At 39.8% G+C, this 23,855-nt stretch overlaps 1 long non-coding RNA gene across 1 annotated transcript in view; it reads right to left on the reverse strand.

The window, feature by feature from the left end:
• LOC131384131 (uncharacterized) overlaps positions 1-21,634 on the reverse strand; it is a 38,976-nt gene extending 17,342 nt beyond the window's left edge. Inside the window, exons 1-4 of the long non-coding RNA XR_009214689.1 lie at positions 21,570-21,634; positions 7,529-7,619; positions 6,864-7,086; positions 396-488 (exon numbers count right to left, since the gene is read on the reverse strand). This is a non-coding gene — a long non-coding RNA (uncharacterized LOC131384131). The remainder of the gene's footprint in view (positions 1-395; positions 489-6,863; positions 7,087-7,528; positions 7,620-21,569) is intronic.
• Positions 21,635-23,855: the final 2,221 nt, after the last annotated feature.

Below are 23,855 nucleotides of genomic sequence, written 5' to 3' on the forward strand. Positions count from 1 at the left end.
GCCTACACTCTATAATACCCAGGTAGGCTCTTCCATCTCTGAAGGTCTGGGATTACAATCTTCTCCCTCAGGCTGCATACTAAGGATTCAAAACTAAAATCAACACAGCGCAGCAAGAAAAGCAGCCTCATCCTGTACTGCTGGTTCCTCTGGGCTAAATATCTCCAAATACCTGGATACCAAATCAATTCCCTAAAAGTTTGTGTTTCTCACACATACCCTACCTCTGTCCCTTCAAGATTTCTTGACCATAAGTAGACATTCTGAGTCAGAATTTTCCAATTAGGGAATCAGGACCAATGCGGGTAAAAAGGATAATATTATTAGCATCCCCATTTTACAGATAGAAAAATTGAATTTTAATGAGGCATTATAACTTGTGCCAGGTCACTCACAGCTATTAAGTTCCAAGACATTTGAACTCAGCAGTATAGCTGAGTCTAAAAAGTCCATCCTCTTCTCTTTCTTTCTTTTTCTCAAATATTGTCCTGGAAGAGATATAAATAATAGTTCAATCCACTTGATTTATACTTTTAGAGAAATGTAACTTCTCCTCCTAATTTGAATTGTTGGAAGAATTATTAGAAGTATTACTTATCCACCTTCTCTCTAATGAATGGCCAGATAAATTATTGTGCAGAAACATTGTAAAGTTTCCTATTCTGACCTTTGATTAATGATCAGTTAGCTACTGCCACAGTTATGCTGTGTAACAGAACACCCCCCAAACTCAGGAGCTTAAGACAATGATCATTTATTATCATGGGTATAGGGGCCAGTTAGGGGTGGCTTGGCTTCAAACTACTGCATCTGAGAGTTGCCTGACATAGGCTGGGTTCAACCAGGTACCTCTACTTCAAGCTGCAAGGCTATACTCCATGTGTCTCTCATTTTCCTTGAACTGCCCAGGCAGAGCATGTTCTTCTCACAGTCACAGGCATAAGAGAGCAAGTCAAACTACCCAGATGTTTTTTAAGTCTCTACTTACATCAAGTCTACTAACATTCCACCAACCAAAGACTATTCTATCACCAAACTCAAAGTCAAGGGATAGCAAAGTACACTCCATCCATCAAGGTGACATGGTATACTAGTTTGCTAGGGCTACCATAATGAAATACCACAGAGTGGTTGGCTTAAACAAAAAATATTTATTTGCTCACTCTTGTAGAAGCTGGAGACTGGAAGTCCAAGTTCAAGGTATCAGCAGGTTTAGTTTCTCCTGAGGCCTGTCTTCTTGGATTGCAGATGGCCACCTTCTTGTTGTGCCCTCAAAGGGTTTTTTATCTATGCATGCGAATTCCGAGTGTCTCTTCCTCTTTTTATGAGGATACCATCGTATTGGATTAATGCCCCACCTTTATGACCTCTTTAATATTAATTGCCTTTTTAAAGGCTGACAGTCACATTGAGGGTTAGGGCTTCCACGTGTTAATTTCTGCAGAACACAATTTACAGTTCATAACATGGGGTTAGTAAATTTGAACAATAATGATTGATCTCTTTTTAAGTTTTCTACAACTTGGAGTCTGACTAACCACAGTTTCCAATTCTGACTTCGCCACTTCATAGCTGTGCAACCTTAAAAAGACTATGTGTATTGCCCTACTTGTAAAACTGGAATAATAATAGTAATTAACTCATGCATTTGTTAAAATTTAAACAATTTATAAAAAGCAGGTAGCACAGGATTTTGCACAAAGTAGTTGCTCAAGAAATGGTGCTTGTGTTGTGGCTCTTCATAGTTAAGAAGCTTTCACTTTATTCAGGGAGGCTGCACGGGCTGTGGCCTCAGCCACATGCCTTCTTTCTCAGGACCTGGATTCTCTCCTGTAGCAAATTCTATTCCCCCAAATCCTTCTTCCTTCAATCTGTTTCTGCAATATGGTGATGCCTTAAAAAAAATCCACTTAACATTTCTCTGCCAATAAATTAGAGACCAGAAAGAAAGAAGATGGTACACACTTGTCTTTCTAGATATTTTGCAGATGGCTTGTTTGAAGCCATGTCATAGCTGCTGAGGCCTCAGCTAAGTGCTGGACTCTTCCAGCACTTAGCTGGAAGCCTGTGGGCTCAGAGGAGGACAGTGCGTGCATTAAGTATTGTCCTTTGGGAGATTCTCCTGGGAGTTCTTTTGGGATTAAGGATATATGATCCAAAAAAAATTTTTAATAACTTTACAGTCACTTTTCAGGATCAGGTTTGTTATTTCACAAGCTGCAGGCCACTGAGAAATCAGTGAAACATCTACTTCCAATGTCCTCTTGGTGCTTTCTCAAAAGAACTGACTACCTACCCTCCCAGGATCAATTCCTTCAAAAATTAATTATTGTGTTCAGTGGTCTTTAAATTCTCAGATCCCACCCCAAATATTCATAGCAAGCAGTTGGGCTGGGAAGCACAGGTAAGGGCGCCAACATGTAATTCTTCTCTATATACCAACTTATTTAATGATCACAATCTGCCCAAAAAGTAGTTAATGTTTTCCACTTTTTACCATAAACAAGATGTTAAAATTAAGTTTTGAGCAAGGCACCAAGACACAACAGGTGTACATGCCAAAGTTAGATGCCAGACAAAATGCTGGATATAAAAGGAAATGTTTGAGAACTATTTCCACATTGATTGGCTTCTATAGGCAAATCACAGATATGAAAAAAGGTTAGAATATGGAAAGAGAACATTTCCTTTGAAATATATCTACAGAGAAATGATATTCAAAATGTAGCCTCCAGACTAGCAGAATTAATAACTTAGCAACTTATTAGAAATGTAAATTATCAGACCCCACACCAGACCCACTGGATCAGAAACTCTGGGAGTGAGGCCCAGTAATTTCTGTTTTAATAAGCCTTCAGGTGATTCTGATTTAGGCCAGAGTTTGAGAACCACTGATCTAGAAAAAGCCATGTTCTGACTACCTCCTTTCCCCACCCAAGAAACATCCCTAGACTGCCAAGAGTAACCATCTGAGACCATCTGCGAAACCAGGGTCAATTTAACAAGTGGCCTGCCTCACTGCCAGCCATTTTCCAAGACTGGTTTACTCTAGTCATTTGTGGGGCATTATTCCCCAAGCCAACGGATTTAGAAAAGACAGAAATAAAACCAGGCTGTCTATGAGAAGACTTCCAAGTTTTCTAAAGACATGTGGACTGGTGAAAAGTCAAAACCCTAACCCATCCTCTCTTCATTTCTGTGCCCTCATAGAGCTTGCCACACTGATTGTTCTAATCCCTGGAAGAACAAAAGATGAGTCAGGGACTCTTGGGGAAGTTCCTCAAAGTCCCTACAGGGAACAGAGAGAATTGGCAGACCAGTTTCCCTTACTCACCCAAGCATGCAGACTCAAGTTCAGTGAGGAAGAAGATCTTTGTATGAATCACTCAGGAAGGCTAATACGTGTCTCCTGGATACTCAGTGGACTGAAATATGACCCTCGTCCTCTAAATAGTGGAGGGCAGGGAACACAACCTGGCAAGTCGATTTAGTGCTTTCTAAAGTTCAGTGCATTAGTAAAGGTGTGCATTTGCAGGTTTTCCCAGTGCAAAGGATATGTATTTTCCAGGCACCCAACAATAGTGGTATGCATAAAAGAGGCAGCACAGGCTCCTCTTAGGCACTGTATTAGTTTTCCAATGCTGTGTAATGAAGTATCACAAACTTAGTGCTTTAAAATGCCATTCATTTACTAGCTTACAGTTCTGCAGGTCAGAAGTACAGGCACAGCATAACTCAGTTTTCTATTCAGGGCCTTAAGGAGCTATAAACAAGGTATCAGCTGAGCTGCATTCCTTTTCAGGGCCCCAGGGAAGAATCTGCTCCCAAGCTCATTCAGGTTGTTGGCCAAATTCAGTTCCGTGCTGCTCTAGAATGAAAGGCCTTGTTTCCTTGCTAGCTATCAGCTGGGGCTGCTTTCAGCTCCTAAATGCCACCCACATTACTTACCACATGGCCTAATCCATCTTAAAAACCAGCAACAGAAAGTCCCTCTCACACTTCAAATATATGACTTCCTCTGTCTCTGACCTCTAGGCCCAGATTTAAAGGGTTTGTGTGATTAGATGCAGCCAACTTGAATAATCTCCCTTTTGTTTAACTCAAAGTCAAGTGATTGCTAAAGTAACCTATACTTAAGTACAAAATCAACTAATGAATTAACATTAATTGCATGTGCAGATCTTTTTTTGCCGTATAGTATAACAATCACAGAAGTCATATCTCATCATAGTCTAAGATTCCACTCACTTTCAAGGGGAGGGAATTATACAAAGGTAAAGGTTATTTATGGTCATTTTAGAATTCTGCCTACCATAGACCATTTTTTAAAACTAGAGAGGTAAGTGGGCCCGAGCAGGTAGGAGATAAAAGTGGATAACAGCTAGGGATCCTCCTTGGAGGTTCAGGATTTTGCAAAAAAGGGATCTAAGCAAAAGGAATTCCCAAATAGCTCATGAAAGTGTCCTTTGAGAGAGATATACAGGGGGGCTCTAAACTCTGCCAGACCTCAAAAGCAAGGAGCCAGAGAAGGAGAACACCAGTTGTCAGATGCATAAGAACTTTCTTGTATCCTCTTTTGCCCTCTACGATCTATAAATTTTCACCCTGGCAAGGGCAAAACCTCTGCTAGCAAACCAGGGAAAGGGGTAAATGCTGGGACAAGAAAGAAAAGTCAAATCATCACACTCTCCTCCCTGAAGGCAGGTGGCCATGAAATGCAGGTCTTCCCCAGGTAGGAGAAGTCTTATATTTGAATGAAGGTTAAAGTCATGATTAATGTCTGGGCCGAACTTCTTGTTCCAGAATTACAAGTGTGTTTTATTGTTCATTTCATATTCCTTTATTTAAAGTAGACACAGGTTTTCTGAGAGTGAACAGAAAAGTCATGGAGACTCCTGAGCTTTTGTATAGTGGCATAGAAAAGCCCTTCTCCAATAAAAAAATAAAAATAAAAAAAATTTAAAAAAGTTCAACAGAACAATATAAGACAAGGAGGAGGAGGCAGAAAAATGCTGCACCTTGATTATACCCCAAGCATTATGGTTATTCCACATGCTAATTACATACATGTGAGACAACTGAGACCATTAAAAAGTGAATTGACTTGCCCAAGATACACAACTAATGAGCTAATGAGTGACTGAGCTGGGATTGGAAATCAAGTCTTCCTAACTCTAAAATGTATTCCTTTACTATCATGCCAAGTAGGAATTTTGACAGCAGGCACATTATGAATCTGAAGGACAGAAAGCCACAGAGGAGATGCATAGAGATACATGCCAATGCCCACTATGAGTAGGTATTTACCATCTCTTTTGTCTGCACCTGGCTTCTGTTCAGGCTGCAGAATCCAACGTGATCTTCACTGTACTGTCTCAGTACCTTTAAGAAGCCTTAACTGTTCTTCCCAGATGAAACTCCAGACATTCAGACTTTCTAAAAACAGGAGGTAAGGACTCTGTTCTGGGAATAATCTAGTACCTCCCGGATAATCAATCAGTGTGATCTATTCATGACCAGAGGATTAAGTTCACTTGAGATAATTCTTTCTCAGTCTTAGTGGGAAGAAAAATATGCAACGGTCTCCAATTTTTATCTTCCAACCAGAATAACAGTAGAAGTTTTCTGGGGTGACCGTACCCCAGTGTAGTGAGAGAGGAAGGAGTGCTCTCACTGGAAGAGAAAGTGCACTCGCTGTGGTTTGTGTCTTCTCTTGTCCAAGCAGCAAATTGCTACAAAAGAGGAAACAATGACAGAAAAGAAAAATCACATATACCAGCTCATGCCGGCAGGAACTGAGGAGCTGGGACACGCATAGGACGCCGGGCAGTTAAACGAGGCTCAATAAAGAAACTGAGAAATGAGGTCACAGAGCACAGTAGAGTAGAAACAACAAGGACAGAGAGCTAGACAGCCTGTGATGTGTGCAAATGTGGGATTCTGGACATGCTTAACCAGCCCATGTGAATCTCTTTCCCTCAGCTGATAAATAGGCATGCAGCTCCCTAGAATTGCTCTAGAGGATGAAATGAAATAACATTTATACAGTTGGTACTTAGTTGACTTGACTCTTGGTTCTTGCCACAACCAATACTATATGTTTTGGCCATTGCCCTAGGAAATTGAAATTTTTAGAGAAGTCTTCGAGATTTATATAAATAATATAGTTCGAATCAGTTACGATATTTGTAATCAATATGGACATCCACACAGCCTGTGCTCCTCCATTCATTAATTCCTTAGTTCTATCTGGTAGAGTCCATCACAAACATTTGTCATGAGGCTGGTGGTCAGACCAGACTCTCAGGGGGAAGATGGACCTGACTATTCCCTCCCTCTTCAGAATCAGAGATGGAGTGAATGAAGAAACATAAAGTAGGAATAATTGTATTCTAACCTTGAACATGAAATCTGAGTGCTCTGCTAATATATTTCCACAGCACAAAAGAAGGGAAGAGAGAACTGTAGCAGAAAACACAAGGTACAAACTCGCAGCCAATCTTGAGTGGCTGACTTTGCAACCCACCCAAGCTGATAAAGCTGCAGCCACATAGGAATCCTCTTATCTAATTGTCAGCCAAGATGAGAATGTGCCACTGGGCCTTGAAAACTTTAGCTGTGCAAGAACTTGAAATGCCCTTACTTGAAATTTCATGAGAAATGTCTTCACTTATCTTTCTTAGTTATCGTGCTTTTGCTTGGTGTGAAGAATGCCTAGATAACTAGTCAACATACTCATCCACAAGGAACTCACAAATAACAGGAAAAACAGATATCATATTAATCAAGGTAATTAATGCCATCTGCCCAATATACCCAACATTTCAGTGGCTTAATACATTACAAGTTTATTTCTTGCTTACATCATGTCCAAATGTGGATTGAGTGGCCTTCCTTCATCCTGTAGTTACGCAATACAATCTGAGGCATAAGACCTTCAAGATCAAAAAGAGATGGCTGGTAGATGGCAGGAGGATCATGTGGGATAATTTCAAAAGTTGAGCTCAGAATTGGTACACATCACTTCTGCCCATATCTCACTAGCCAGAACTCAGTCACACGGAGCCGACCTAATGGCAAAGGGGTCTGGGAGATATAGAGGAACACACAACACACTGCTGCTGAGTCTTAACAGTTTCTGCCATGGATAAACAAATTTATAATGGCAATGCAATGAGTTAAGTGCAAATATGGCATAGGTTTGTGATGACACAACGAAGGGAGCAGTAAATTCTGCTTGGGCAGGTCTAAAAAGGTTGCATGAGAAAGAAGACACATGATATGAGCCCTAGAAAAAGAACAAGAGCAAGATAATTGTGAGAAGGAAGAGGGGCATTTTCAGGCAGAGGCATGGATGCATGGACTAGTGTGGCAAGTTTAGGAACTGTAAAAAATGGGATGCCTGGAAAAGAGTGTGGATAAGAAATGCATGGAGTAGAGACTGGAGCTGTGAGTGAGAACTAATCCTGACGTTAGGAGGAAAATTTCAGGGGCACAATAAAGGCATCCTTGAAACTAGGGTTCCTACCAGGCATCAGGAGAGAATCTGGACTCCAGGTATGATCAGATATGTGAATCGAGTCCTTGTGGACCTTCAGCCAATAAGCAAGTGAAGCCATCTTCACAGGGTTAAAAAGAATTCTGAACAGAAATATGGTTATAATTAAACATCAATCATGCTGCACTTGGCCCGCTTCCTTGCCAAAATCACATAGCACTAGATACTGACAATTTGCATCCCCATTGCTCCTATAGACAAGATCTCTGACAGAATTATAAGGCTTTTGTTTAAGCATCGCTTAAGATGTCTTTGAGATCCCAAATTCCAGTGAAACAGCTGAAGCCAATCAGTTGGAAGAGCCCCACAGAGGAATCAAATCAGCATAAAAATATAGTTTCTTCATCTCCCTGTCCCATGACTTTACCCTGCACTCTTCAACCAGTCAACATTCTCCACAATTCAGTCCACTCCAAAATCCTTAAAAAACCATAACCTCAGGGAGAGGGATTTGAGGATTCCTCCCATCTCCTCATTTGGTGGCCCTATGACTAAACCTTTCTCTGCTGAAACACAGTGTCTCAGTTCATTGACTTACTGTGTGCATCAGGTAATGAACCTATTACAGTTACAAAGGCCTCCTATGTTTCCCGCTTCCGCGACAAAAAGGCAGCATTGTAACAATGATGACTGTAGGCTGCTTTAAGTAGCAATACCAGGCTTCTTTCTTGGGTTTGCAACACCATGCAGAAGGAAGGTAAGTTTGAGCATCAGACAGACCTGGATCCAAATGCTTTTCTGAAGTTACTCTCTAAGCCACACTTTTTTCTAGAATGATAATAACAATGACTGCCATAGAAAAATAGCATGCAGAAGAAGTGAAATGCTGTTGTAGAGCCACAAGAATGGCATCCGATGGAGTGGACCTTCCAAATGTATTATTAGCACTTCCCACTCTCTGCCACATCCGCTTTTCTCTCCCCGTTTCTAATGCAGTTTTTGCTCACACAGTTGATGGACTTAGATTGTTCACAGGGAGCTCTTCCTTTTCACAGAGGTGTCTTTGGGCTGTGTGAGTTGAAGTAAAGCTGTTTACTGCCTTAACCCCACGCTCCGACACACCCACTGGGTAAAGTTCTTAGATGTTCCTGGAATCAGGCCGCCTCTTAGTCTCTCCTTGAAGCCTGCCTGACATTGGAGTCTAGAAGTCTTCTTAAATCCATTATCTCATTACATATTGACAATCACCCTCTGCAACAGACAGCATCATTCCCATTTTATAAATGAGGAAAACCACAAAGGGATTTGACAAACAAGGCCAAATGTATTCCATTTCCTTTAATCCAATTGCCTGATACTCTCCTTGGTATAAAAAAATGACCACTCTTTATTCCTGCCTTAAAAAACAGTAGGAAAAGATGGAGATGCTTTGCCAGGAAATGAGATGGCTCTAAAATCAAAACTTGTCAGACTAGTTTCCCCAGTAAAGCACTAAGTAATAAACCTAACTCTAGAGATAAAACACAGAAGGCACAGCTAACGTTGTTTTTAACATATGCTAAACTGAAATAAACTGATCACCAAGTAAAATAGGAGGGCCCTAGTGTGAGCATGTTAAAAGAATGACCCTCCTCCTTTTTGGCTGGTATTATTTTACTGAGAAATCACAAAATCCATATATAAGATGTACAAACAAATATACACCTACACCTTTATATGTAAATGAATGTAAACATATACATTCACACACTCATATACCCTAATTAACACAAACCAGCCTATATATACATTTTTTCTTTTTTACTTTATTCTAACATAGGTGACCATAGTATAAAAATGAGAAAAAGGACACTTTGGATAATCTGACCCTCCCTTCATCCATCAAAAAGAGTAAACAAAATTTAAAAAGTGAAATGAAGCTTAGCGGGTACAGCATTTCACAGCCAACACCCCTGATTCAAGCAGCTTCATGATGTGTCTTTTCCCTTCCATTGGCTCCCATAGCAGAAAGTATCAGGGCCTATCCAGGGCCTTTCTTGCCACCTTGAGGTCACCCACAGACCGTTTCCATATGCACACTCTCGCGTCCTGGGCATATGCTCAGTCTGGGCTCGGGACGGGCCAGAAGTGCCAAGGAAGTAATGTCCTGGGGGCCACTCTCAATGCCGAGCTGTGATAGGAGCTAGTGAGTAAATATCCCAGCTTCCTCACCCCTTACAGGGACAGAATCTGAAATGTGCTCTAAATAGCCCCTTATAAGGTCCCCATCAGGACTGACACCTGTTGCCCATGGCAGTGACCTGCTTACCAATGCATCTTTATTGGCCTTCCCCACCCACCCTGTCCCACCTCCCCACGCTCTTACTGTGCTGCCTGAGATCACTGCCCAAATAAATGACTTACCCAGATCCCTATCTCAGGATGTGCTTTTAGGGCACTAAAACTACAAAAGTTTCCTAATTCCAAAGCCTCTAAATCAGGTCTCCAACCCCTGATATCAGCATGTCTCCCACTAAAGTCCCTGAATGTTGACATATTTTCCAGATAGTTCCCAAGGGATGGTCCCCGCTCTGTGCTGTGATAATTTACATTTTGTCTCTCCTACTGGTCTGTGGCAGGGATTCTGTCATTTACCAAGTGCAGTGGTGGAACAAGGCAGGTGTTCCATAAATGACTAATGAATCATCATGTCCTCTCTCTCTGAAAAGCACACGCCCATCTCTAACACTTCTGGCCTGACTCTGCAGCCCTGGAGTCAGTATTGCAGAGTTGCTTAGAGGGTTGCAGAGGTGTCTGGCCTGAGATCCAAGAGCACCATGGGAAGCCCATCAGTCAGCTCTGGTAATATGCCTTACTATAACTGCAGACACACAGATGGGCAAATGGACAGGTCCCTGGCCACTTGTGCTCTGTGCTGGCATTGTGTGTGCCTAAGGGGGCTTGCTTTGTTGTAGAGCAAAGAGAGTGGTGGCAGATCACTCCCGCCACCCACATCACTCCCACCAATTCCCAGCAGCAACTCTCGTACCTCCCTGTAATGTCCCTATTTCTAAAGAACACATTCGCAGCTCCTCAGGATGAGGCTCTCTTGAAGCTGGACTCTCTCAGACAAAGCCACCCTACATGTTCTGCCGGCAGATCCAGTGAGCAGGAAAAGTCTCATGGATATCCCAGAGGGAGTTTCAGCAGCCAGAGAGGGATGGAAATCCTGCAGCTACTCAACTTCAGTGTGAGTCCTCCCCCTGCTTTGCCCAAGTTGCTCTTCAAGCTCATTCTCTGATACCCATGACTTTCCCCAAGCCTGAGCTCCCACAGACAAGCCGGCACCATACACTGGTAATGTCTTCCCTTCTGGACTTCTTGAGAACAGGAAGAGTTTGTGCATTCTTGTCCCCACTGCCTATCATAATGCCAGTTACACATAAGGCATTTTATATGTGTGTTGAGAACAAAAGTAATTTGTTCCATACTAGGCAGAAACGGACCTTAAAATGTATATATATATATATCCCTTGGAGAGGGAACACAGTAATATACATTCATTCAGAACACTGAGACTTTGATGTGTAAAAGGGGATCTTAAAAGAGGAGAAAAGGTTTAGAAAGGAGAAACTTCAGGACAACAGAGGCATGCTTTGCTTAATTCATACAGAGCATGGATGGGAAGGATGATGCCGAGAAGGGAAGAGGATACCATCCCCTCTCCGAGCAGCATTTCTTTCGATATTTTAAAAAGAGCAAGAACTCTGAAGATAGAATTTGATTTGCAGCCTAGCTTTTCTGAGATTGTTCATGAAGGACTATGAAAATGCCAAAACACAGTAGCAGAGGAGTCTCGGGAAATGAGCTCAGGCCTGTCAGCATTTCTGATTGTTAACCAGTCACACTTTGAGCTTTATTTCAAGCCTGTTTGAGGCCAGTGGAGAAATGAACAGGCCATAGCTACACAAATTACTTTCCAGATGAAGCTTCAACAGTGTGGAGGGAGGTAGTTTCTATTTGTTGACTCAACCTAGAAAATGGTTTAGAAAATTTTCTGGCAGGTATTAGCAGGAACTTGATCAAGGAATAACTCTAGGTAGGGATTCTCTAAATGAAATTCAGAGTAAACACTATAAAGAAAGTCAGCGTCGCAGTGAGAGAGGGATGCTGGCATTCCAACACACCTGGTGGAGACTGAACCTGGCGAGCAGCTCACAAAGCTGGCTCTCAGACATTTGAGACCCTCACCACAGATTTGGCAGTGCTGGAGAAGATGCATTCAAGCCCTGGCCTGGATGTCATGGAAACCAAGTTTCGTATGCACGCTCATCCAAGGTCTCCTAATTTACTGTCTAAAGCAAGCTTCCTCACCATTCTCCATCTGTTTCCATTTCTACATTTCAAAGTTGGAGACAATCCTCTTAAAAAAAAGTGCAGAAAGTGAGTGCTTATAGAATACCCACTATGTGCCAGGCTCATACTAGATGTTATATATGAATTACTCCATGAATCTTCACAACGGCCCAAAGTAGTTAGGTAGGGTGAGGTAATGTATAGCAGTCAGAATTCACGTTTAGATTTCAGAATTCTCTTAAAAAACACTTTGTTTTAGAGAAATGGATTAATACAGAGAGTATTAAATACAATGACTAAAGACTGAAGGCTGGTGAGAACTTCTGCTAGCTTTGAAGAAATTAGAAAATATTTGAACCACAGGAAGCCCCTGCCAATGATCTCATCTGCATGTCACACTGAAGTAGGGGTTCACAGAAGTTCACCTGGGAACTACTGTGAATTTCATGTTCATTACATGTCTACATGGCTATTCTCCAAAACAAGAGAGCAACAAATGCTTCTCTTCTTCTGTTGTAAAGGGCTGCTGCCTACGTGTCTCACATTGGAAAAACTAAACCAGAACCCTGTTGACCAGGTGGCCTGGAAAATGTAGTTTTCAGAATTTTAGCCCCTAAAAAAACAAGGAAGAGCTTAGAATCAACAGTCAATATCCAGCATTGACGAATACTATTGTGTTTATCTTATTACTGAGGCAACTAAAATTTCAAGAAGTTAAATAACTTTTCTTAAGTTCTTTCTGCTAGTTTGTGATGGAGATGGAATATTATTATAATAAACCTGGGTGTTTCTTCCTCCAAATCTAGGAGAAATAATGGAATTTTGATTCATGAGGAGGCACAAATTTGTTCAATTGCATCCAGAGAGGATATTTCTGTGTTTGCGTTGCTGCCTATCCACTAACCCTGTTAGCGTGAAGGAGATAAAAAAGGCAGGTTTCCCCATAAACCATACAAGAGTCTATGTGATATTTGTCCGTAATAATTAGGAAGAGTATGAGGGCAATAATATTAATGCCTGAGGAAAAAACTTCAAGTGCCACCAGGAGAATGCAAGCTAAAACCACAATGAGACACTGTGTCACATCTACCAGACTAGCAAACATGAAGTGCTAGCAAGGACATAGAGCCACACCAACTCTCTGCCACTGCTGGTGGACATAATAGATTGTTACAATCATGTTGGAAAACAATTTTCCATTACCTCTTTTTGAGATAGGGTCTCACCTTGTCACCCAGTTTAAAGTGCAGTGGCTGAATCTAGGTTCACTGCAGCCTCCACCATCGGGCTCAAGAGATCCTCTCACCTCAGCCTCCTGAGTAGTTAGGACTACAGGCATGTACCACCATGCTCTGCTAATGTTTTGTATTACTGTAGATATGAGGTTTTGCTATGTTGCCCAAGCTGGTCTTGAACCCCTGAACTTAAGCCATCAGCCCACATCAGCCTCCTAAAATGCTGGAATTACAGGTGTGAGCCACCGCACCCAGTTTTCCATTACCTCTTAAAGTTAAATGCATTTACAGTCTGTGAGCGAGGAATTTCACTCATACGAATATATCCTAGAGAAATTCTTGTACTTGTACACCATAAGATGAAATACACACATAAATGTTTATAGTAGCATTATCCATAATAGATTAAAAGCTTAAAGCAGACCTAATGGCCATTAACAGGATGAATAAATAAATGGAGTATATTCATACAATGGAATATTATAAAGCAATAGAAATACATGAATTACAATGAGATAGAACAAGATGTACGAACTTAAAAGGTTTAATGCTGAGGAAATAGTCTCTATTCCATTCATATAAAAGATAAAAAACAGACAATACCAAATAATATACTCTTTAGACTCCATACATATGTCACAAAACTATAAAGAAAAGCAAGGCAAATATTAATTAAATGTGAAAAATAATGAGTTATTTTAGGGGGAGACAGAATGGAGTAGAACTAGGGAGGGACACTTGGAGGAACTTTCTATGATCTTAATAATAATCTAAGTGGGATGGTGAGTTCAAGGGTGTTTATTATTATTCCTTATATTATAAATATGTATACTCTTTTATATGTATATTTGTACACACATTTCTTTGTATATTTCATATGCAAAGATAGTTAATGTCATAGTGGAGATTTTCTGTCAGCCTCTGCCTTTCTCCAGCCCCTCAATTGCAGTTTGGTGCCGGGGTAGTGGATGTATACAGCCTGTCCATCCCATTCTGGGCTTTCAAATTCAGCCCACTCTGAGACAATATAAGGTCTCCTTGGTATATTAACTCCATCCCCAGAATTCCTCCTGAGCACCTCTCACTTGACAGCTTTACAGTATGAATAAACCACATTGATTAAGAACATGAATTTTAAAACCTGTGTTTGGTTCCCAGCCCTGTCACTAAATAGTGTTGTGACCTTGGGATCATTATATAACCTCCATGTTTCTCAGCCAGTCAAACAGTACTTTTCTCCTGGGACTGTTGTTATGGAGGTGCAATGATTTAATCTATGTAAAATACTTAGAAGATTGACTGGCATACGGTGACTATAATTTAATTGTCAGGTTTTACTATTACTTCTTAATTTTTCTCTTGCCAGATTTGTTGATCACCCCATCTTTCTTGCTTGACTCCACATCTCAGTAATAACTATGTACTTGGTCCCATTCCTAAGAACAGGGATCAGCAAACTATGGCCTGCAGGTCAAATTCAGCCCACTGTCTGTTTACTGAAACACAGCTGTGTGCATTCATTAATATATTGTCTGTGACCACTTTCATGTTACAAAAGCAGAGCTGGGTGGTTGTAACAGACTATGATCTGCAAAGCCTATCTGGCCATTTACAGAAAATGTCTGCTGACTCCTCCTTAGAATATGGTTGAACTCTGCTCTCTTGGCTTTGATCTTGCCCATCTCCCATAACCTTTCTGCTGCAGACAGGATTCCACCTATCTGTACTCCGACCTCAGGCACAGTGACAAATGAAGCCAACATAATTTATGTTCTTGGGCTATAGAGATTATGAAATCAAGCCCACTCCTTTTGGGCCATTTCTCATCATGGATAGAAGGGGTTAGACACATCGAGTGCCCAGGCCACTCCTGAGCAAGGCAATGCATGTGACAGCCGACTCTGGCATAAAAGGCTCACTACCTCCTACTAGAAATTTCCAACAGCATAGCATGTGATTACCTCACTTTGAAATAGAACATGTAGAAATATAATAAATATGCCAGGTTACATATTTATAAACACATACAAAGATAAGCATTTACTGTCACCATGACCTGGCCATTAAAATGTTTTAACTCCTGAATATTACATCCCTCTAAGTAACATATAGACATTAAAGCAATAATTGTGAAGTCATATGATCCTCTCAATGGGTCTCAGGAGGAAACAAGTCAATATAAAATAGGTGTCTATTTTTTTTAATGTAATCCCTATTCTGCTGACTTCATCCCTATGACCTCAGCTACCAAAGATAACACACCTACTTCACAATTCTAAATGAGAAGTCCTCTAATAAGGGTGAAGGGTGACACAAAGACAAAATCTAAAAAAAGAAACCACAAAGACTGCAAAGACAAGGAGCTTCAGCAAATCACCCATTCCCATCCAGGGAAAGAAAAAAACAGAAGTGCCCTCCTTTGTGTGCTATTTTGGTCACATGTGATTAATAGCCTGTCACACTGTCAGGAGAACCCAAACTCGATCAAATCGACACATGGCAGCTCTGTGCACTAAGGTGGGGCACATTTCTGCACAAAATGTGCCAGAGGGATGCACTGTATGTGTGTATATATATAGAACACATACCTGCCACTTGCATCCCTTGATCCTGAAATACTGCTGAAATTCCTCTCCCTACACATACTCCCAGAGTGTTGTGTGTGTGTGTGTGTGTGTGTGAGAGTGTGTGTGTGCATTTTCCCATTTCATTCAGCAAGCAGCTGTGAAAGCTGTTATACTGCCTACATAGCATCAGAAAAGGATCTGGTAAGTGTTTAATGAGGGGGAGGTGTGACAAAAGGGATAAGGCAGTTAAATTGGGTAACTTAGAAAAGAATGAGATAAGATAATGAATGTGTTGCCATGGAAACCAGGTCATAGGCATAATCTAATACTGCTCTCTATCTGTAACATTCTATATTCTGAGAAATGGGCAAATCCTGTTTTTGTTTTTACTTATGACTATTATCTTTAGAGGGACATTAATAGTCTAGTCAGTGTCTTATTTCCCCACTCATTAGTGAAGCAATACATAAGTGAGATACAAACATGCCCTCTAGACTAGAAGAATGCAAAAACTCTTTGTGAATCCTAAAAGGACTCGCTATGATTTATTTTTGTTCCTTTTTAAATTGACTGTCACATTTCTCTTTACTTCCCATAAACATCCTATCCTCCAAGCTTGCTCTTTACTAAAATATGCACAGGAGAATGCCCAATAAATTGATACATTTCTGTAAAATTTGGCTCCGTAACCAAATGTACCCCAACTGTCTGTATCAAAAGAGCCCTTCAAGTAATCATCCTGGAAGTTCTTGGGCTGGCTGATTCCCCAGGGTGAATATATTTATAACTCCTCATTTGGCACATGGGAATTAAGGTGACTTTAAAATGCATGTTAAAATACTAAAACATAAGGAAAAATGAAAATTTAGGACTCAAAAATGTAAATCTAAATGAAAGATCAGCATGGGGGCGAGGATGGTGCAATACATATTCACAGCCCTTAATGTCCTATGTGTGCTAGTTGAACTAATGTTTTGAGTGTGACTTCTGGTGGTCAAAGCAAAAAAGAAAGCATGAAATAATAAATAAATGAGTAAAATAAAACATCCCTCAAAATAAGCCAAGCCAACATTTTCTCAGTATTGAAAGAAATTTCTTACTTGGAGGTTCATACATGAACCACTCAGATATATTGTGCACAATAACCCAAGTGCAAATGCAAGAATAGGTTTCATTAGGACATTCAGCCGTGAGACCAAGGTGCAAATTAGGAACGCAATCTTGAGGGGTGGAGAGAGAGATGTAATGATGGGGAAAGGAAGGGAATAATATGAAGAATTTATAGAGTATTTTTATTGGTCCTGCTTGGTCTAAGAATTACAATACTTTCAAAGAGAAATTCCCCCTATTCACTTCCAAATATCTCTTAATTCAGCTAACCATTAGGTAAGAATCAGAAAGCAGTGTTTTTATCCTCTGACCTAGAATGCAGATCTACTCTGGGTTTAATGACAATCATGATGATATATGGGCCAGATTTACAATCTTTTATGAAAATAGAGGGCTAATTCAAGACTCTCCAACCAATTCCCAGGTGATGGTGTTATTGCAAAGCCATTATTAGAATGAAGCAAACTCTGGAGATGGTTCTAAAGAGTTAACAGTGCAACTGGGTTATCCTGGAGAACTTGGCAGGAGCCGTTAATGCTCATCACATCTCCATGGCTTCTCTGCATCTCCCAGCTCCCTTTACAATTAGGTTTGGACTATATAACAAAGTTTAAACCAAAGGAATGTGGGAATAAATGCTGTATACCCTTAAAAAGTCCACAGTAACCTTCCAGTTACTTTCTTCCCTTGAAATGGCAACCTTAGAGGCTGTATGTTCCAAGCGGGGTGGCTCCATAAAGCAGCAATATGAGCGAGAAATAAACTTAAAGCACATGCTAAGCCACTGATATTTCAGGGTTTACCTAGTATGAGAGTAGTCATGGATTACCCAAATGACTAATAATATAAGTCATTATATCCCATTATATTGGGATTACCCAAATGACTTAATAATAAGACAGCCAACGAACTGTCTTCACCATACTGTCTGTCATTTTTAAATCATGTTTCAATAATTTTATTATAGATGTTATATATTTTTAGCTTCCTCTTGTAAAAATACAGGCAAAAACTTGCAAGATATAACTACTGAACCATCTTTGAATGTATACCCTTACAGACCCAATTTCTCTCTCTCTCCCCTCTCTCTGCTTCATTGCCCTCTCACCTCATGCCTTCTTAACATAGAGACATAGAAATATAATTAGAAAGAAAGATATATAAACAGTGGATGCCAGATATAAATAAGTAGGTAATAAAGAAGCAGACAGACATCAGGCTTAGATATGCTTCTGTAAGTTTCAGGTGGGCATGTTGTCACATAACCTCAACAGGTGACTGTATAAAGGCAACCCCTGTTAATTTATAAATGTTGGCATTGAGTACTGAGAAGTAAACTGAGATTAGCAGTTAGTGGTAGGAGAGCATTTTAACTCAAATAGTTCTACTTCGAAGCCTGCATCTGAATCACTACTTTCTACTGGCCTGAGTTAATTGATTATCTTTCATTCATTCCCTCAATTTTTCCAACACCAATTGTTGCTTAACTAGTAAGATAAGGGATAAGGTCATTATTGTTTCTTTCCTGTCTCCTGACAACTTGTGTTTCCTTTTCTGTCAATTGCCTGTTTTTTTAAGGATTATGTATGTATTTATTGATTTGTAACAGCTCTTTATAAAGATATTAACTTTGTATCTGCCATATTTGCTCAAAAATATTTTTCCAGTGTTCTTTTTTCTTTTAATTTATAGTGATTTTTCTTTATTTCCTTTCAAATCTTTCCTTATAATTTCCATTATAGTTTTAAAGCTCTTGTCACTCCAAACTAACATAAATATGCACTTATACTTTCCACGTATGCTAATCGTTTGTTTCACCATTACATCCTTTGTCTACTTGAGAGTTATGCTTATATAAATGCTTCAAATCCTCCCTAATTTTGTTTCCTTGGTGTTTTCATTTTTCATAGTTTTCCAAAGAATACTAGTGAATATCTATGTTTTATCCTATTGATTTGAAATGCTATCTTTATTACATGATATATGAATTGTGATGTAGCAGGGAGAGCAGACAATCTTGACAATCTTGACTTGTAAAGAACGTGACTCTAGTGTTTGCATTTCAAGTATGACGCTGAGTGCTTTGTCAGATATATTTTTATTACATGTATAAACTACTCTTCTAGCCCTATTTTACTTATAATTTATTTTAATCATGAATAGATAGCCATACATTTTCCCTTACTAACATAATGGATTATCATAATATACATATATTTTATTAATAAGCCATCATTAAAATTCTGTAATAAAACCTACTAAGCCATAGCACATAATTTCTTTAATATACTAGAGTTCATGCAGTCACCATTTGTTTAGAATTTTGCATTTCCATTTCTAAAAGAAATCGATCTATAGTTTCCTGTAGTTAAGCTAATTATAAGAAAAGAAAGAGGGAAAACTTACCTTTTATTATCAAATATTTCAACTGGCACAAAAATTTTGTGTTATATAATGGTTTGAAAGAACTCATTTCTAAAGCCTTATGGGTCTATCATTTTTTCACTGGTTATTTATAGATACTTTTAATAATTTCAAGCTCTATTCAGCTTTTTTCCTACTTAATCTATGATTGATTGTTTTTTATATTATCCTTTAAAATTATTCTTTCATTCATGTCTTTATCTATATTGGCATATATTGACACAGAATTCTATTTTTTCTGTTAAATGTGTTAAAATGTAAACAAATAATGATTTAGTTGCATCTTCTTGATCATTCCTAATAAACTGTATGGTTATTTATTTTTCTTTCCCTGGTCATGTTTATGAGATTTTGTCTATTTTGGTGGTCTTAAGTCTTTTTTAAAAAACATACAAAAAACCTCTAATATTTATTATTTTATTATTTTCAAACATTATTTCCATTTGTGCTTTTGTTTATTTCTTCCTTGAATGGACATAATTCAAATACAACCATTAAACATAACTCATTAATCCTATTATTGATTTATCTTTATTCTGTTACCTACTTAGTATATAAAATATTGCATCCTACCATTATCTTGACTTTTTCAATTTTTTTTATTTTGTACATTCCTGTGTCATTCATTAGCTAACATTTTGTGATTGTTTATTTTCATTTGGATTTTACCATTAGCAATGTAGACTTTGTCCCTGTTGAACATTTTATATTTTTTCATAAAATGTTACATTTTTATATCAATCCTTTCTGTCATGTGAGGACACAACATTTGTCTCCTTTTATCCTTCACCTTCTGCCATGCGAATATGCAGCAAGAGGGCCCTTGCCAATGCCACACCTTCGATCTTGGACATCTCGACCTCCAGAACACTGGAGAAAAAATTTGTATTCTTTATAAATTGCTCAGTATCAGGTATTTTATTAGAGCAGCATAAAATGGACTTAGGTGCCTACTGGAAATTCATATAGTTGAATTTCATGTTACTCTAGGAGTTTTCACATTTACATTTCACAGGTTTCATGTTCCTAACATCTTACAACCACATTATCCTGCAAGACAATTTCAAAGTGTGGGAAATATCAATTAAAATCAAAATGGAAATGCTTTGTGGGCATATATGCCTGACATGCATGTTTGTATACAATTGTATATGTGTGCACACATGTGGGTGAGTTCATGCATACATGTAGTGGGTGTGTGGTCTGCATGCATGTAGTGGGTGTGTGGTCTGCAGCCAAAGATGACCAAAGAGACTGAAAAGTCATCTGACCAATAAGGACCAGGTAAAAATGATTAGCTATCTCCAAGAGCATGTTTATTAGCTTCTTGACTCTTTACAAAGGATTACAGTTCAGCACAGCAGCGGTAGCAAGATCCCATAAAATATGATGAGCTGTCATATTTCCTATGAAGATAGAGGCATATGGGCAGCACAGGGGAGACAAACTCAAGAGATTCAGAAAGACAGGTGACAGCTAATTTAAATGAAAGGTTGAAATCAAGACTTAATGACAGGATAATCCCTCTAGGAGCTACAGAATTTTGCTTCATATCCTTGTGCATATAGGTTGATAGTGATAATATCTGAAGAAACAATTATAGCTTGCCTGATCTTTGAACAATCAAATTTGTAACAGTGCTGTGATATTTCTGTCAACTTCATGTAAGATCTCAAAATAATTTCTTCATGTTTAGAGGCTCATGCTGGCTGGCTACCACTATGCACTGCCTGAACCCCGCAAAACCCTCCTCTCCAAGTACTGCGCTCAGCTAGCTCAATTGAGCTGCTAATTCATCTGAGCCAGAGACCCAAAAGGACCTCCCCAACACAGGGTCCTGGCCAACTGCCAGATCATGGTGACTGGGCTTAGTCAATCATGTGTTTTTAGAAAGAGTGGCAAAACTATACCCTGCCAAAAAGAAGAGGTAAAATCTGGACTTCCTGAAATGTGTTACTGAAACATGCTGTTTTGGAATTCACTATTCCACTGAGAAATTCTCTCTCCTTCCCACAGAGAAAGACTCATGAGGGTGGAGAGACTAGGAGCCAGAATCCACCTGCTCCCCACTCATTTATTCAAACTGAAAATAGATCTTAAAGAGCTATATGATTTTTTCCCTGGGAAGGTATAAAAATATGTCTCTGTTAAAAGAATCATTTTAATACAGCCTTGGGAAGATCACATAGGTTTTTGAAAGTGAGTTCAATTCATCATCTTCATTAACAAGTATTTATCTTTCTTATCTTTCTTGGGCAGCCTCCGTTCCACTTTTTATGGCCTACAGGTTGAGCTCACCTGCTCCATCATCACACAGTATCAGGGGAAAATGCTTAAATACATTTCAGATGTAAATGAGCATCTTGGGAAGAAAGCATCATAAAAGCCATCCTCACATACCCGTTGCCTCCTGAGGGCAGTTGCTCCATGGAGTCTACTGTGACCTCGTTGGCAAGTATCCTGATAGAAGAGGACGCAGACTGATGCTAGCCCATCTCACCTGCATCATGCTATTGGCAGCCCAATTCCATACTCTATCCAGAACTACTTTACAGGCTAGTCTCTCCTTCTTAATTGTTTTATTACATACACAATGTAGTCAACATGAAAACCAAGAAATATGATAGATAAGGAATAAATGAGGCACAGGTGTTACCTGCAGGTCTCATCAGGGCACAAAAAACCAACCCATTAAAGAGGCTCAGCTGCATTACTTTCTCCTTGAGCAGACTTTTATGGCCCCTTACACCTACATGTACAAAACAGGAAGAACTGGGAAGTCAGATGTGCATTCCTAGTGCTACCTGGTTAGCAGGCCCTGGAGTAAGTAAAGCTTGTGTTTTTCCAGGGAAGTAGCCAAAGAGACACTTTCCTGTGCTTTTCCCGCTGAACCTACAGGCAGCAACCCCACATGTCAAAAGTGCAGACTGATGACATTGCCAAATGTTTCACACAAAGCCTGATGTGCTACCTCTTGTTTGTGTTATCATCCCTCTTCTGCAGTCAGAGCCTGTTCAGAGCTACATGAATCTTCCTTGGTTCCTTGAACCCCAGGCACAGGACAATCCCAATATGCAGCTTAATCCCAGTTTTGAAACACCAAGATCAGATTCCAAGATTCTCACGTAACATGCAGACATGCATGATTATGTGGGCACGTAGTAGGTGTATATATTTACGAGGTACAGGAGATGTTTTGATACAGGGATGCAATGCATAATAATCACATCATGGAGAACGGAGTATCCATCCCCTCAAGCATTTATCCTTTGTGTTACAAACAATCCAATTATACTTGTTTAGTTATTTTTAAATATACAATTACATTATTATTGACTACAGTCACCCTGTTGTGCTCTCTAATAGGTCTTATTCATTCTTTTTTTTTTTTGAGACGGAGTCTCACTCTGTCACCCAGGCTGGAGTGCAGTGGCGCGATCTCGGCTCACTGCAAGCTGTGCCTCCCGGGTTCACGCCATTCTCCTGCCTCAGCCTCTCCGAGTAGCTGGGACTACAGGTGCCCGCCACCACGCCCAGCTAACTTTTTTGTATTTTTAGTAGAGACGGGGTTTCACCGTGGTCTTGATCTCCTGACCTCGTGATCCGCCCGCCTCGGCCTCCCAAAGTGCTGGGATTACAAGCGTGAGCCACCGCGCCCGGCCCTTATTCATTCTTTCTAAACATTGTTTTTGTACCTATTAATCACTCCGAACTCTCCCCAGCCCCGCCCCTACCCCGCCCTGCCCCTACCCTTCCCAGCGTCTGGTAACCATCTGTATTAGTCCGTTCTCATGCTGCTAATGAAGATACCAAAACTGGGTAATTTATAAAGGAAAGAGGTTTAATTGACTCGCAGTTCAGCATGGCTGAAGAGGCCTCAGGAAACTTATAATCATGGCAGACAGGGAAGCAAACACATCCTTCTTCATGTGGTGGCAGCAAGGAGAAGTGCCGAGCAAAAGGAAGAAAAGCCCCGGGTAAAAACATCAGATCTTGTGAGAACTTACTATCACAAGAATAGCATGAAAGAAACCACCCCCAAGATTCAATTATCTCCCACTGGGCACTTCCCATGACACATGGGGATGATGGGAACTACAATTCAAGATGAGATTTGGGCGGGGACACAGCCAAGGGATATCACCATCCTTCTACTCTCTATCTCCATGAGTTCAATTGATTTGATTTTTAGATCCCACAAATAACTGAGAACATGTGATGTTTCAGAACATGCAATGTTTTTCTTTCTCTGCCTGGCTTTTTTTCACTTAACATAATGATCTCCAGTTCCTTCCAGTTGTTGCAAATGACTGGATCTCATTCTTTTTTGTGGCTGAACAGTACTCCATTGTGTATAAGTACCACATTTTCTTTCTCTATTCATCTGTCGATGGACACTTAGGTTGCTTCCAAATCTTGGCTACTGTGAACAGAGCTGCAAAAAACATGGGAGTGAAGATAAGTCTTTGATATACTGATTTCCTTCCTTCTGGGTATATACCCAGCAGTGGGATTACTGGATCATATGGTAGCTCAATTTTTAGTTTTTTGAGGAAACTCCAAACTGTTCTCCATAGTGATTGCACTAATTTACATTCCCACCAATAGCATATGAGGGTTCCCTATTCTCCATATCTTTGCCAGGATGTGTCATTGTCTGTCTTTTGAGGATAGAAGTCATTTTGT

The sequence above is a fragment of the Hylobates moloch genome, unplaced genomic scaffold (assembly GCF_009828535.3).
Source record: "Hylobates moloch isolate HMO894 unplaced genomic scaffold, HMol_V3 SCAFFOLD_8, whole genome shotgun sequence".
Lineage (NCBI taxonomy): Eukaryota > Metazoa > Chordata > Mammalia > Primates > Hylobatidae > Hylobates > Hylobates moloch.